Source organism: Chiloscyllium plagiosum, chromosome 31, assembly GCF_004010195.1.
Source record: "Chiloscyllium plagiosum isolate BGI_BamShark_2017 chromosome 31, ASM401019v2, whole genome shotgun sequence".
NCBI classification, from domain to species: domain Eukaryota; kingdom Metazoa; phylum Chordata; class Chondrichthyes; order Orectolobiformes; family Hemiscylliidae; genus Chiloscyllium; species Chiloscyllium plagiosum.
In genome coordinates, this window is record NC_057740.1 from 15203268 (window position 1) to 15220792 (window position 17525).

Consider the following 17525-nt stretch of genomic DNA (forward strand, 5'->3'; position numbering starts at 1 on the left):
AGGGTCTGTTTCCATGCTGTACATCTCTATGACTCACTAGAGTAATCATTCAGACGACAAGAATGCTTTTTTAGCAAGGTAGTAAGAAACTGCCATTGCCTATGGAGCAATACTTCAGCATGTCAGTTCTTCAAAATAGAGCAAAGAAATATATCTCTTACATTGGGTACTGTTGCACAATAGTCTGATATAACACGATAGTTCCATTCCTGTGAGATCCTGCATTATATGAAAATCGCATTTAAACCATTGGGACCAGAATCGTGCTATAGCCAATTCAAGTAAGGCAAGTTCGCATTCCACAAATAATGGTCTAAATTCTTCAATTGAGTTATAGCTAACCCACATTGAAGAAATGTGCAGTATAGGCGAAACGTCTGTAACTCAGAGAAGATGAATTAAAATCCTACTATGACAGTTTTAGAATTGGACTTTAGTATTTAAAATTATAGAAATAATTAGTATGAATCAGTAAAACAGACTAAATCTGTCTCTTTAGTTGTAAAAGTCCTACTGTTTCATCATTAAGGAGAAGAAAATACGTGACCTTTATCCAGTCTGATCTCAATGAGACTCCAGTCCCAAACGACTGTCACTGAGTCTTAACTGCCATTGCAAGTGCCTTCGCAAAACAACATCTCAGAGGAATGAGAAACACAGGAACGGTTGTAGGTTATCAGCCTGCTGAGTCTACTCCAACATTTATTTAAATGATGGCTGATCTCTCTCAATGACACTTTCGCAAACCACTTCCATATTCCTTGATATTATTAGTCACCAGAAATCTACCAATTTCTAATGTTAAATTGCTCAATGATTGAGCATCCACAGCCCAAGTTAGAAAATTTCACCACCCTCTGAGTGAGAAAATCACATTTCGCTCTAAAATAATCTTATCCCCTATCCCAAGACTATATGCCCTAGTTTTAGATTCACATTCCATAGTCTCAGGACATCCCAAAACTCTTCATAACCAATGAAGTACTTATGTATGATGGTCACTTCAGTAATGCAGGACAACACAGCCGCCAATTTTCAAACAAAGTTCCACAAAGAGTATTGGGATAAACTTTCTGCTTGCACTGATGTTCAAATAAACATACAGGACACCGAAACCAAAAATCAGCATACAAGTTCTAATAAAAACAAAAGAAAATGTCTGTCGTCTTTTCATAAATGAATACAAATTTAAATCATATTTTAAATGCAGCTAATCCAAATCAAACCACCTGCTTGATCTTAATCTCACCAGTATATCAATGTATAGAGCAGATGGCTTATGATTTAAATTTGTATTTGTTAATGAAAAGACGACAGAAGTTTTCTTTGGTTTTTAATAGAAATTGTATGCTAATTTGTGACAGGCAGGTTAAACCTAAAATCTTCAATTTCCAAACTTAATCAAAAAATCCTTTTTAAAAACAGATGTTACATTTGGGCAGCGAACTTGTACTGCTAAGAACAAGACACATCTGTCTAATATCAATTTCATTTTGACCACAGAAAACAGATCCTACCACAGTCTAGATTATATTCCAGTAGTAGAAATGAAAGGACCATGCTGAAAGCCATCACACCATCATAAATAAGCTACTCCAATATTAACTTGGACAAATCTTGTCATCTTGGAACCCCCTAACTTCTGGCCAGAAAAGTTGAGAAAACGTGCTAGGAAGAGGAGAGTTGATAAGTGTAATTAATGGAAACAGGTGGATCTTATTGATTTGATGAACAGGAGATTCCGAAGGTCTTTTGACTTCAGGGACTGATTCGGAACAGGCTCGTCACAGCCAGTATACTGTGCACATGTAAATAAAGGTAATGGGACACTGGTCTCTGTGCAGTCATTTCAGTGGCAACAGAAAAAGCAGTACTTGCCTGAAGAATATTCACTCGCAACAGTTGTTTTTGAGTTTTGGGGAAGCATTTCTGGCATCATGCTGTTATTTGAGAAACTTGATTTGTTTAATCCCACCACTGGAGACTGGGCCCAGTACATTGAAAGAATGTGATATCTTTTCCCCAGCAAATAACATTGGGGCAGATGAAAAACAATGAATAATCCTTTGGACTGCTTGCAGACCTACAGCATTTTCAGTTATTCAGGGGCTTAACTTTCCCAGAGGCATGAGACACTAAAACCTTCCAAGAGTTAACGGATTTGATTAAGGAATATTATGAACCAAACCTCTTCTAATTCTAAGAAGCTATCAGTTTTATTTGGCTGCTCAAAAACCAAAGGAATCCCTATCGGGATTTTTGACGAGGTTAAGATGACTGGCAGAGGCATGTGATTTTGAGTTAACCTGAATGAGATGCTGAGACACGGTTTGGTACGTGGGATTAATGACGTACCCATGCAGAGGTGCCTACTAGCTGAAGCTCAACTGGACTTCAAAACAGGCACCACAACTGGCTTTGTCATCAGAAAGTGTGGCAAATGGGAACATCATCCAGGAGGCCAAGTGGCTAATGCAGATGCCTTGAGCCACCTCCCACTGGCAGATACTCCGCCAACAGTCCTCTACTGCAAGAGTCTATTCTGGTTAAAAACTTTCTGGACACCCTACCGGTCACTGCTGGCAATATCTGACTATGAACACAAAAAGATCCCATCCTGACAAAACTAGGACAGCTGTTGGTGATGAGGACAACAAAAGGGCCATAACAACCAGGCGTGAAACCTTTCTGGACCAGGCGAGGCCAGATCACCATCCAACTGTATTACTGTAAGGAGTTTATGACTGCCCTGAGCAAAAGTCACTGCCAGGGTCATCCAGGAGTATCCAAAATGAAGATGGTGGTGAGCAGTTATTTCTGATAGCCAGGATTGGATGCCAACATAGTAGTCGTGGTGAGGCAGTACCCAGGGTGTCAACAAGGGCAGAAATTGCTGCTAGCAGCACCCATGTTAGTGGAAAAGGTCTGGACTTGGTTACATGTCAACTATGCTGATCCTTTCATGCTGGTCATTGTGGATGTCCATTCAAAGTGATTGGATGTGCATACAGCTCATTCATCAAAGTCAGGAATAATGATAGAAAAGCTGCAAGCATCATTCGTGATACATGGACTCCCAGAAGTATTGGCCTTGGACAATGGGACATCATTACCAGCAGGGAAGTTATAGAGTCAAAGAGATGGACAGCATGGAAACAGACCCTTCGATCCATGCCGACCAGATATCGCAACCCAATCTAGTCCCAGCTGCCAGCACCCGGCCCATATCTCTCCAAACCTTCCTATTCATATACCCATCAAGATGCCTTTCAAATGTTGCAATTGTACCAGCCTCCACCACTTCCTCTGGCAGCTCATGCCATACACGTACCACCCTCTGCGTGAAAAAGTTGCCTCTTAAGTTCCTTTTATATCTTTCCCCTCTCATTCTAAATCTATACCCTCTAGTTCTGGACTTCTCGACCTAAGGGAAAAGACTTTGTCTATTTATCCTATCCATGCCCTTCATGGTTTTATAAACCTCTAAAAGGTCACCCCTCAGCCTCCGACACTCCAGGGAAAACAGCCCCAGCCTGTTCAGCCTCTCCCCATAGCTCAAATCCTCCAACCCTGGCAACATCCTTGTAAATCTTTTTTGAACCCTTTCACATTTCACCACATCTTTCCAATAGGAAAGAACCAGAATTGCACCCAATATTCCAAGTGGCCTGACCAATGTCCTATACAGTCGCAATATGACCTTCCAACTCCTGTACTCAATACTCTGACCAATAAAAGAAAGTATACCAAATGCCTTCCTCACTATCCTATCTACCTGCAACTCGATTTTCAAGGAGCTCTGAATCTGCACTCCAAGGTCTCTTTGTTCAGCAACACACTCTCAGACCTTACCATCAAGTGTATAACCTGCTCAGACTTGCTTTCTCAAAATGCAGAACCTCGCATTTATTTGAATTAAACTCCATCTGCCACTTCTCGGCCCATTGGCCCATCTGATCAAGATCCTGTTGTAATCTGAGGTAACCCTCTTTGCTGTCCACTACACCTCTAATTTTGGTGTCATCTGCAAACTTACTAACTGTACTTATGCTCACATCCAAATTATTTATGTAAATAACAAAAAGTAGAGGACCCGACACCGATCCTTGTGGCACTCCACTGGTCACAGGCCTCCAATCTGAATAACACCCATCCACCACACCCTCTGTCGTCTACTTTGAGCCAGTTCTGTATCCAAATGGCTAGTTCTCCCTTTGTTCCATGAGATCTAAACTTACTAACCAGTCTTCCATGGGGAACCTTGTTGAACAGATTACTGAAGTCCATATAGATGATATCTACCGCTCTGCCCATATCAATCCTCTTTGTTACATCTTCAAAAAAACTCAAATCAAGTTTGTAAGACATGATTTCCCACGCACAAAGCCATGTTGACTATCCTTAATCAGTCCTTGCCTTTCCAAATACATGTACATCCTGTCCCTCAGGATTCCCTCTAACAACGTGCCCACCACCAACATCAGGCTCAGTAGTCTATAGTTCCCTGGCTTGTCATTACTACCCTTCTTAAACAGTGGCACCACATTTGCCATCCTCCAGTCTTCTGGCACCTCACCGGTATCTAACAATGATACAAATATCTCAGCAAGAGGCCCAGCAATCACTTCTCTAGCTTCCCACAAGGTTCTAGGGTACACCTGATCAGGTCTTGGAGATTTATCCACCTTTATGTGTTTCAAGACATCCAGCACTTCCTCCTCTGTAATATGGACATTTTGCAAGATGTCACCATCTATTTCCCTACAGTCTATATCTTTCATCTCCTTTTCCACAGTAAATACTGATGCAAAATACCCGTTTGGTATCTCTACCACCCCCACCCCCATTTTCTGCGCCTCTACACAAAGGTTGCCTTGCTGATCTTTGAGGGGCCCTATTCTCTCCCTAGTTACCCTTTTGTACTTGATGTATTTGTAAAAACCCTTTGGATTCTCCTTAATTCTATTTGCCAAAGCTATGTCCCCTTTTTGCCCTCCTGATTTCCCTCAAGTATACTCCTATTGCTTTTATACTCTAAGGATTCACTCGATCTATCCTGTCTATACCTGACATATGCTTCCTTCTTTTTCTTAACCAAACCCTCAATTTCTTTAGTCATCCAGCATTCCCTATACCTACCAGCCTTCCCTTTCACCCTGACAGGAATATACTTTCTCTGGATTCTTGCTATCTCATTTCCCAGCTGCCCATATGGCCTTGCTTCAATCCTTCCACAGTAATAATTACAGCAGGAAATCTGGATCCATCGTGTTATCAGGGTACATTTGTACATCTGCTTTAACAAAAAGTTAAATGATGAAGTATGATACTTTACAACACCATTGTAGGGAAGGCAACACTTGCAGGTTTCATTAAAGGGATTGATGGTAGTCCAGCAATGATGGGCAAAGTACTTAGCTGGTGATCATTTAATGAGGTTGAAACCCAGTGAGATAAATCAATAAACGATATAAATGGAACACGAAATGACACGACCAGCTATCCTTAGTAGCCACACTCGCAGACAACAAGCAACATGAATTCGACTGGGACAACACTACTATCATAGGGCAAGCCAGACAGAGAACAGCCAGGGAATTCCTAGAGGCATGGCATTCATCCACAAACTCCATCAACAAACACATCGACCTGGACCCAATATACCAGCCACTACAGCGGACAGCTGAAACTGACAACCGGAAGCGGCAGGGACAGACCACTATAAACACCGGAGGAAACATCAAAGAAGCGCTTCGCAGGAGGCTCCCAAGCACTGATGATGTCGCCTAGCCAGGGGACGAAACGTTTGCAACAAAACTTCCAGCTCGGCGAACAAAACCACAATTGCTATAATATCCCAGTCCCATGTTCCTAACCATGCCCTGAGTTCATCTGCCTTCCCTGTTAGGCCCCCTGCATTGAAATAAATGCAGTTTAAGTTATTAGTCCTATCTTGTCCCTGCCTGACCTGACTGTTTGACTCGCTTCTGTTCTCAACTGTACCAGTCTCAGATTGATCTATTTCCTCACTATCTCCCTGGGTCCCACCCCCTCCACCTTACTAGTTTAAATCCTTCCGAGCAGCTCTAGCAAATCTCCCTGTCAGTATATTAGTCCCCGTCCTTCTTGTACAGGTCACTTCTTTCTCAAGAGAGATTCCAATGGTCCAAAAATGTGAATCCCTCTCCCATACACCAGCTCCTCAGCCATGTATTCATCTGTTCTATCCTCCTATTCCTGCCCTCAAGTCTGGTGCCACCCGTGTCCGAATCAGAGGATCTGGGCCTGGGGCAAAAATGTCCCAGGAGAAGCTACCAGAGAAAGAACGGGCCTTTATCCCTGGACTAGGTGTGGGTAGAAATGTAGTGACTGGAAGCAGATGGATCTTACTGACAGACCCTTGACTGGTCTAGTTTAGCAACCCCAATCAGGTAGCCCTGGTTAACAGATATAAACAGGAGTCTCAGAAGATCTTCTGGGACTGATTCAGAGCTGGCTGATCACAGCCGGTGTACTGTGCACACGGAAATAAAGGGTGACTTTGGTGACGGGATACTGACCTCTGTGCAGTTATTTCAATGAGTTACAGTTTCTCAGTGAATACGTCCACCTACTTCAACTAAAAGGCTTGTTACCATTGACAGAATTTGAAATAATACAAAGCTGGCCTTGCAAAAAGTGCTAATGCACAGTGAAGATATGTTAGTTTTACATTGATTATGTCCCGAGTACACGACTATCCTGTGCACTTAGTGCCTCAATGATTTAATATGAAAATAAATCGAGGAAAACCTTACACTGCATTGCAGATTATTTCCTGAAACCAACAGAGATATTCATAGATTTTTAAAAAAAGCAAACCGAAGGAAATCCAGCAAAGAACCTGCTTCAGAGAAATGGACAAAATGAAAAAGTGGATCAGAATTCAAGCAAGACGAATGAAGACATGAGATGCAAATTAAATTCCAAAAGTCACTAGTACTAAACATGATTGAAGTACTGCTATATGCAAGGACAGAAGTGTTTTTTTTTCCTCTTTGCCCTCTCAATTGTCTGCAACATTGTGTATTTTTACAAGGAACATTTTAAATACTTGGGTAGGGGGGGGGGGGGGGGCGGCAGGCTTTTGGGTTAGTTTAAATGAGAAGAGTAAATTTTATTTTTAATACCAAAACGTAAATGAAATGGAACACACCTCACTCCCTCATTCATTGATCATACACTTGCATTCCCTCTCTCACACACACACACAAATAAAGCTGGATTCAAAATAGAAAGCATGCATTCAAGTTATTAATAAGATGCAAATCATTGAAGTGAAGCAATTATTTAAGCTTTAACATGCACACATTGCAGGCCTGGACAGATTCTCTCTCATGGCTTTTTGGATGAATGGACTTCAGAAACTGCTGGTTTATAGTCATGCCCAACTTTCTCCAGAGCCAAATCTTGGCAGGTGAAGAAAATCAGACCTTCTCTCTCATTCCCTGGGCTGATTGATTGTTCAGACAGAGCTTTATTATTGTAGCTGGAATAATAATCTCTCTTGTCCTGATGTTTCCAGACTGTGCTGAGTATGGATGATTCTTGGAGTAATAAGATTTATTATTCAAAGTCAACTCTTCAATTGCTCACACAAAGATGTTGAAAGTCAGAAGCCACTGTTACATAATTGGGAATGAATGGTGATGGGTCACATCTGCTTGTGATAGAGAGAGGTGTTGAGAAACTGGCTTAAGTATTGAGTTCACATCTGCACAATCTGCGGGCCATTGATTTTGAGTTTCGATAATTAATAGGTGTAAATTCACAAGCAGTTCTGCATTTTGACTGCCATTTCAAGGGAAGGGATTCCACCAACAGTTTAAGAGCTTTCCACAGACCCGAGTTAACGTTTTGCAGAGAAATTACAAAACATCACCTGACATTCAATGGTCAAATTTGCAGCATGTTGTTCCCTTTCTCAACTCAATTTAAAAATGTTCATATTGCACAAAGTCTGTGCCTTGAAAATCAGGAACATGTTTACACTGTTTTGAAGGCAGAGGTAGCAAAGGTTAGAAAATCGACAAGGAAGGAAGCCTGGCAGTGCTAAATGGTGCTAAAACTCAATGCCTAGGGTAAAAAAAACAGATGAAAACAGAGAAAGACGTGGGGATATGGTACTATAGCTATTACTGAGACAAAGCTGAAAAAAGGACAGGAACGCTAGCTCACATTCCAGGTTACAAGATTTCCAGGCGCGATGGAAAGGAGAATAAAATGTGGAGGGAGTGGGTTTCAATATTATTTAAAGAGATTATTATAATTGTGAGAAGGGAGGATAGGGTACAGAAAGATCAAATTCAGCCAGATGGTTTGAAGTGAAGAATGAAATAAAGTGGCAGTCATGTTCTTGGGAAGTGTACTATAGACTGCCAGTCAGAGAGAAGCAAACATGTCGACAAATCTCTAAGAAATGCAATATCAGCAGGGCTGTAATCGTGAGGAATTTTATCTACCCAAACATTAACACAGATTAATGTTAAAGGCACACAGAAAGCAGGAGAGCAGAATTCGAGAATCTTTTTTTCCAAACCAAAATGGAGCAAGTGCAACAAGAGAGGTGAGGCTTTAAACTTAGTTTTAGAAAACAAGGTTGAACAGGTGTAAGGAACACAAGTCATATTAAATTTAAAGGTGGTTATGGAAACAAATAGATAGATTAGTTCACATTTGCGGTAAGTCTCATATTATGAAGCTTAGATGTGATTTAGCAGGTGGACTGAAACAATGACTTGAAGATAAACCAGTGCCAGATCAGTGGGAGGCATTCAGATAAAAGATAGTGAGGATTTGTATCAAGAATATTCACAAGAAAAATGGTCAGATTAAAAAAATTCAGAATGCCAAGGGGCTTTAAGCTTAAATTGAAGGATAGATACCGAGACCTCGATATTGAAGAGGAGCTAGGTGATAACCATTGTTGGGGGTGGGCATTTAGGGGTGGGGAAATGGAGATGAGAAAGAAAATTAGGAAAGCTATGAAAGGGAACAAACATTAAGACTATCCCAAAAATATTTTATAAATCAATTAAAAAATGATTATTAAAGACTAGAATTTACTGAAGACATAACAGAACATAGAACAATACAGCACAGAACAGGCCCTTCGGCCCACGATGTTGTGCCAAACATCTGCCCTAGCTTAAGCACCCATCCATGTACCTATCCAATTGCCGCTTAAAGGTCACCAAAGATTCTGACTCTACCACTCCCACAGACAGCGCATTCCATGCCCCCACCACTCTCTGGGTAAAGAACCCACCCCTGACATCTCCCCTATACCTTCCACCCTTCACCGTAAATTTATGTCCCCTTGTAACACTCGGTTGTGCCCGGGGAAAAAGTTTCTGACTGTCTACTCTACCTATTCCTCTGATCATCTTATAAACCTCTATCAAGTCACCCCTCATCCTTCGCCGTTCCAACGAGAAAAGGCCGAGAACTCTCAACCTAGCCTCGTACGACTTCCTCTCAACTTTCAAAGATCTATGAACATAGACCCCAAGATCCCTCTGTTCCTCCACCTCACTAAGAACCCTACCGTTAACCCTGTATTCCGCATTCTTATTTGTCTTTCCAAAATGGACAACCTCACACTTGGCAGGGTTGAACTCCATCTGCCACTCCTCAGCCCACCTAGCCTATACACCTGGACACTATTGGGAATTTAGCAGAACCAATCCACCTAACATGCACATTTTTGGACTGTAGGAGGAAACTGGGGCACTCAGTGGCCGCACAGACATGGACAGAATTGGAAACTCTACAGACGGTCATTTGAGGCTGGAATCGAACTCGGGTCTCTGGCACTACAAAGCAGCGGACAAGCTGGAGGCTAGAAGAACACAGCAAGCCAGGCAACATCAGGTGGTGTTCTTCCAGCCTCCTGCTTATCCACTGCCTTGCAGTTTTTTGCTCTGTTAAATGTGTAAAACACAAGATTTATTTATTTATTAACTACAGGCCAGTCATCCTAATCTTAGTGGTAAAAAGACATGATCAAAAAAAAAATCTGTGGGACAGAATAAATCTTTATTTGGAAATAAACAAATGCATCAAATATAGTCGGCACATATTTATTAAGGCAGGATCGTATGTAATGAATGACTGAATTTCTTAAGGGGGTAACAAGCAGTGTCAATCAAGGTATATTATATGTACACCTATATCTTTTATTAAAAGTTGAGTATATAGCTTTTGATAACGTGCAACATAGCAGACTGGTCGCAAAAGAAAAAGCCAGTGAAGATCCAAGACATGGCAGCAAGCTGGATCTATAAAGGAGCTCAGAGGTCACATGGATACGAAGTTATAAACATAAAAAATGCAGGCTGGTTGCATAGGTTCTACAGATTTAACAGCATCCTTCTGTGTTGTAGCCATTTTATAATGTCTCAGATTGTCACTTTTGTACCAGATTCAATATAGTGCACAACTCTTCTCTGTTAATCCTTAATACTAAAGTAGGCAATCTTACATGTTCAAACATCACGATTAATAAGATACTTGCAGATAAACGTGCTTTTATTTTCATTACAACTAAGAGCTTCTATAAACACTCACATTAGCAGTTTGGGTCCACTTCACAGGTTGAACATCTAATCTATATTGTGGAGAACCCAGGAATGTTTCAATATCATATATTAACAACTGGTACATTAAACTATTCAAGTGAATATACAAGACACTATGTCAATATTTGAGGAGCAGGAAGTTCAGAGCCCTCTTCAAATTTTCTTCCTCAATTAGCACTACTAAAAACAAATTAACTAATAATTCTACTTCAGTTCTTTTATGTGGTGTATTGCTAGCACAGAATTGCTGTTGTGTTTGCTTACATGCTAACAGTCGCTATACTAAAGCGATTCATTGTGAAATGTTTTGAAATATTACCACAGCATAAATCAGAGATATAGAAATGCAAGTTTTTTCTAATGAATTCAATATAACTTTTTTTTAAAATCTCAAACAGAAAAAATGTGTTTCAAATGTCATAACTCACTGGGATTGTACACTGAAAATCAAACCCAGAGTCATCACAAAAGTTAGAATTTTAAAAATTACACAAAATATCCCATTTTACTAAATTTTCAGACCCAGGTTGATGAAAAGCAGAAAGCACATTTTGTATTTAACAAGAAATACTATTACAAGTAATTAGACTTTAGCTACAGAAACATTTTTATAAACCACTGGCATATCTCACTATTTAATATTCTAATCCTCTTACACACAAACACAGACAGATAGACAAGGAAAAACAACATGTATGGGGAGAGAACTGGAATGGTGATTCAGTAGTCTTTGTTCACAAGATCAGATGTGGAGGTGCTGGTATTAGACTGGGGTGGCTACCTGATGGAGGAGCAGTGCTCCATAAGCTTGTACTTCCAAATAAACCTGTTGGACGGTAACCTGGTGTTGTGATTTTCAACTTCACAAGATCTGTTAAACTGGTTCTTGCTGATCAGGTTTCATCTAGGCCTCCTTTTTCTGAATGTTTCTATTGGTTTGCAAGAGGAACAAGGTAGCTAGTTCATTTATAAAAGTTTAATATTTACCAATTAAAAAGTCAGAACTTACAGCAACTGCTGAAGGAAAGATAAAATTGGTTTCCTTCAGGTTTAAAGTGGATTTTGACTGCAGTCAGCAGAGACAAAGCTCCTGAGCTGGTGGCGATCTGATCACTTATCTGTGTTCAGTCACCTGAGAGCCAATAATATTGTTGCTGGCAGGTAAAATGCCTTTGTCATAGATAACTGGTCACTAATCCATGTATCAATCAATTTTGTTTTGTCAACCAGAAATCCATCTGAAAACAGAACCCCTCAGCTCCAGCTCACCTGCAAATACAGCTATACAAACAGTGTTCAGCTGCAATTACTTATTTTCAAACCATGCAGCAATCCTTGATTTTTCATATATTTTTCTCATTTCTGCCCTCAGTTTTGAAAGGCGCAAAATATCCACACAAACTTCACACAAACTGTTCTTTTTCCAGCAAACAAAAGCAACTCCAATGCCAGCCTTAAGGTGGCACATTAAAGTGTTGGAAATGTCAGGTCAGAAGCTCCCTTTTTCCTCAGCTGCATTCAGAAGCATCTAAAAATGGAAGCCATCCTGTTGAAATTTGTCAGCCAAAATTATCCATCAGGTTGGATAATGCTTAATAAGCATTTGAATTTTCCATATATTCATGGTTTTAGTTTCTTATGCATTAAATGTATAAAAGATATAACTGGCAGCAAAAGACTGAAGTTACAACAAAAATGCTTCTCTGCGCTGTGTCCCTCTACTGACATATGTACAGGTCAATAGATTACCACACTGGTGGAGAAATAGATTATCCATAAAAACAATGAAAGCTACAATGACACTGAGTGCCTGGCAGTAATCCAGATGAAAAGTGGAAGAATTTATCAAGTCTTAAATCTCAAGCCAGAGTGATATAATAATGCTCCATTTTTGCACAATTTCTCCTTTTACAACAGAAAATAGATCGAATCTAAGAGATACATTTAAATTACTTCTTTCAAAAAAAAACTAATTCACAAGAAATTTTAAAGTTACAACAAGTGCTGCATAACTGGGATCTAAGCTGAATGACTAGAGATTGCCAGTTTTACTGTCCACATCTTAGAAATCAAGGACCTGCACATAATATGGTAACTTGCAGTAAGCACAAAAATCTTCTTTTGCTTTTCCAGGGGTCTTTAATCCCACATTTCCCAATATTTTTTAGGGTTCTTTCTTGTTTATCTTACCTCGATATGTACGTGTAACTATGTGCAAACTATTCCCATCCTTACCAATACAGGAAACATTTACTTCACTGTGCATAAAAAACAAACTTGCTCAAAAAAATCCAAAATTCTAATAGGAAAGGCATGGGGGCACAGCTGTCCAGAAATGTGATTGTATATTAAACTAAGAATCCACATCTTTAGAATGATTTAGCTTATTTATAAGGCTTGTGTATTGATAATCAATGGATTCAATTACTCAATTCCTTGGTGATTCAGTGAATAATTGCACTATCCATGGTCGAACTTATTCAAATAGGATAAAAGGAGACAGAGCAATTTCCAATTTGTGAAGTTGGTATTCTCATCTGGGGAAGCAACATATCCAATCCAATTATCTATGTCCATCTGAGTTTATGAAAGGGTGTAGAGAAAAAAACAAATGCTCCTAATCAGTGTCTAGCAATTTTTGGAATGCATAATAAAAAAAACATATCATTCAGCCGAACTAGTTTATGCTGCTGTCTGTGCATCATACATGCCACCTCTTATCCTACATGGTCTAACCCAACCAGCATATCTCCTATTCCTTTCTGCCTTAATGCTTATTTAGCTTTCCCTTAAAATGCATCCATTGACATTATCTCATCCACATCTAGTAAGTATTCATTCTAACCAATCTGAGTAACGAGTTTCTTGTAAATTCATTTCTGCCTGTGTCATATCCACAAGACAAAGAAAAGTCATTAATTATTTTAAAATTATAAGTTATTGTTTAATTTTGTTCAAATGTCCTTGCTGAACTAAATCACCACTGAACTAATTCATACCATATAAATTACTGGAGGATTCCCAACAACAATGACCAGAACAGCACAAGGCATCATCCTTCTGGAATGTTAAACCCTTGCATTGTGTGGTCTTTGCAGTCCAAGCAGCACAATGAGACCAGCAAATGTCTCCCCCAGCTCTCAATTTATCTCATACAAACAAACAACAGCAATGGCCACAGAAATAGAATCTAATTGTTACTTTAAAAACTGCCTGGTTAAATACAAACTGATATATCAAGGAACTCCATCACATGACCAACACTCAATCTTTGAAAAATGTTGTACTTGAAAATGCCTTTCTTCCGTCTGATGAGAAGCAGCTTGCTGTTAACACTGAGTGAGTTGGCTAAGAGTCCAACCGATGATCCCACAGCCAGATTCCAAACTTGGCTCAGCTTGCCTCCAGTCTAAGTATCCTTTGTTAATTTTGATAGCTTTGGAAGTAAACTTGCATCTCTGGAAAAAGTGGAAACCAACTTCATTTCACGACTTGCAAACTTTAAACGGAACTCTACAACTTCAGTCACCTACACCCACATGAACTTGAACCACTTATACAGTCATAGACATGTACAGCATGGAAACAGACCCTTTTGTCCAACCCGTCCATGCCGAGCAGATATCCCAACCCAAACTACTCCCACCTGCTAGCATCCGGCCCATATCCATCCAAACCCTTCCTGTTCATATACCCATCCAAATGTCTTTTAAATACTGCAATTGTATCAGCCTCCACCACTTCGTGGTTTAAAAAAAAAGGCCATCAAGGAGAATATCTAACCAAAGCCTAATACATGTAAAACAGTGAAAGCCAGTAATCAGAGGATTGGGAATTTAATTTGAGAATCAGCAGTGGATGACTAAAAAGCTAACAAAGATGGAGAAAACTGATTATGAAAGCAAATTGGCAAGAAATAGACAAACAAACAAGAGCTTCTGTAAGTATATAAAAAGAATGAGTAGCTTAGAGTGTAGGACCCTTCGAGGATACAATTGGGGAATTAATTATGAGCAACACAGAAATACCACATAATTTACTACTTTGCATCAGTCTTTGTGATGGAGGACACTGGAAACATCCCAAAGGTAGCAGATAAGCAAGTTGCTAATTGAAGGAAAGGTCTTGTAACAATCTCTATCATAAAAGATGAAGTATTTGACAAACTGTTAGGATTAAAAGCAGACATGTCACCCAGAACTGATTATCTCAATCCAATAATTTTAAAGTAAGTAACTCTAATGATAGCTCAGGTATTGGTCAAAAGATTCCAGAACTAGGTGGTTTCCAGTTGTTTGGAAAACCACTAATGAAGTGCTCCACTCCAGCAAGGAGACAGGATGCAGCAAATTGCAGGCCAGTTCACCTAACGTCCATCATTAGAAAAAGGCATTATTAAGGAAGCAATAGTGAAAAACAAGGTAGCTAGAGTCAACATGAGCTTGTGGAAGGGAAATTGTGTTTGAAAAATTTGCTAGATTTCTTTGAAGATTTAACAAGGAGAACTGATAATGGGGAAATCAGTATATGTAATGTATTTGGCTTTCCACAAAGCTTTGATAAGGTGCCATATAAAAAGATTACTTACAGTACTGGGGGTAATGTGTTAGCATGGATTGAGGGCTGGTTTGCACACAGAAGATTGTTAGGAATAATAGATCTTTTTCAGGTTGGAAAGATGCATCGAGTGGAGTGCAACAAGGATTAGTCCCAAACTCCTCAATTACTTACTATTGAAAAGTAATGACTTCGACGAAAGGTCAGAGTGTAATGTATTCAAATTTGCTGATGATACAAAAATCCATTAGAAGGCACACTGTAATGAATCTACAAGGGGATGCAGGTCAGTTCACAGAATGGGCAAAAACATTTTGAGTTTAGTGTAGGACAGTGAGAGCTATGCACTTTGGGAGAAAGAATTAAAAGGCAGAGTGACTAAAACAAAGAATGGTACAGAGGGATATAGGTATTCGTGTGCTTATTCTTGCAATGAAATTAAACAAAATAGTTACTTAGGAAAAAGTTACACTATCAAATACACTGTCAGAAAGGAAGCATGGCTTCGCATTTCAAAGGGAGCCTTGAGCAGAATCTGTTCTCAAAAATGCAGAGCCCTCTTCTTCAATAATAGTGAAGAGCCGGAGTGGTAATCTGTATGACCACTCTTGGAAAGTCTGACCCAACATTACCACTAGTGGGAGATACTGAACTACGGGACAAAATCGTTTAATTTGAAAAAAAAAAGAGGGCGGCACGGTGGCACAGTGGTTGGTACATCTGTATGACCACTCTTGGAAAGTCTGACCCAACATTACCACTAGTGGGAGCTACTGAACTACGGGACAAAATCGTTTAATTTGAAAAAAAAAGAGGGCGGCACGGTGGCACAGTGGTTGGTACTGCTGCCTCACAGCGCCTGAGACCCGGGTTCAATTCCCGACTCAGGTGACTGACTGTGTGGAGTTTGCACGTTCTCCCCGTGTCTGCGTGGGTTTCCTCCGGGTGCTCCGGTTTCCTCCCACAGTCCAAAGATGTGCAGGTCAGGTAAATTGGCCATTATAAATTGCCCGTAGTGTTAGGTAAGAGGTAAATGTAGAGGTATGGGTGGGTTGCACTTCGGCGGGGCGGTGTGGACTTGTTAGGCCAAAGGGCCTGTTTCCACACTGTAATGTAATCTAATCTAATCTAAAATAGTTACAGGATAGGGAGTTACTCATTTAAAACTCATTTCACGACTTGCGAACTTTAAACAGAACTCTACAACTTCAGTCACCTACACCCAAATGAACTTGAACCACTTATACAGTCATAGACATGTACAGCATGGAAACAGACCCTTTTGTCCAACCCGTCCATGGGATGCAAAAGAATTTCTTTTCCTTGAGGGTAGTAAATGTCTGGAATTCTCTATCCCACAGAGTTAAATCACTGAAAATATTTAAAGAGGAGGTCGATAGATTTTTGAAATACAGGGGAGTTAAAGGTTGAAAAGATCAGCCATGATCTTATAGAATGGCAGATCTGACTTGGGGAGGCCTAAATACTGTTCTCCTATTTCTTATGTTCTGATAAAAGTCTAAAAATCCTTTTAGAAAAGAAGATAAATTAAATGATTTAATTCATCTCATCCTCTTGTTAATAACACAAGGAGGGAAGGAGAAAGGATGGGGAGAATATAATCTTCAACCAAAGATTTGAATTGTTGTATTGTAATATGAGATGGTGGGAAATTAGCTAGAATTTGTGAAAACAAACTAAGCCAATACGTTCTGCTGCATTCATATTCTGGAACAATCTGAAGAATTATTAATGACAACCTTTTTAAAAAAAAAAATGATCATGGTTTCAACTTCCCTACAAATGGAAGCATCTTGGCTACACACTGCAAAGTGGATGTGGGTGCTCTGAGAGATTTAATTGCAGTCATTGTTGCATCCACCCTTCCCACAACTGAATATTCCATAGGCATGAAGAATGGTGAGATATTCCTATCTCCTGAAAGGCTTTGCAACTATGCCACATGAATCAGCATAGAGGCAAAAAAAAGGGCAAAATCACGAGAAGTCTTCATTGAAATGCTGTCCCAATACCTTCAAAACCCTGTACAGATGGCAGAATATGACATATAATGCATGCTAAACTTTCCAACAGTCATCCCTAGTGTTTCAACTGTTACGAATGCAAGTCTTTATAAGTGGATTATGTTTTGAAGTAAATCTCAAGTAAAACAGAAGGATTTGTAAACGGGAATGGTACATGCTGAAATCAGCACATGGACAAGGCCATATGATCTGGCTGCCATGAGGACATAAATTGAATTCAAACATTACTGAAATTAAGCTCCACATTGTAAAACAAAGGGGAAGTGAGCTGATCCTGTTGTACAAGACTCTCAGGATCCATCAG

The 17525-nt window shown here is 39.8% G+C and overlaps 1 protein-coding gene across 1 annotated transcript in view; it reads right to left on the minus strand.

The window, feature by feature from the left end:
* Positions 1-17525, minus strand: part of wdr18 (WD repeat domain 18) — a 217438-nt gene that overhangs the window by 101438 nt on the left and 98475 nt on the right. The window lies entirely within an intron of this gene.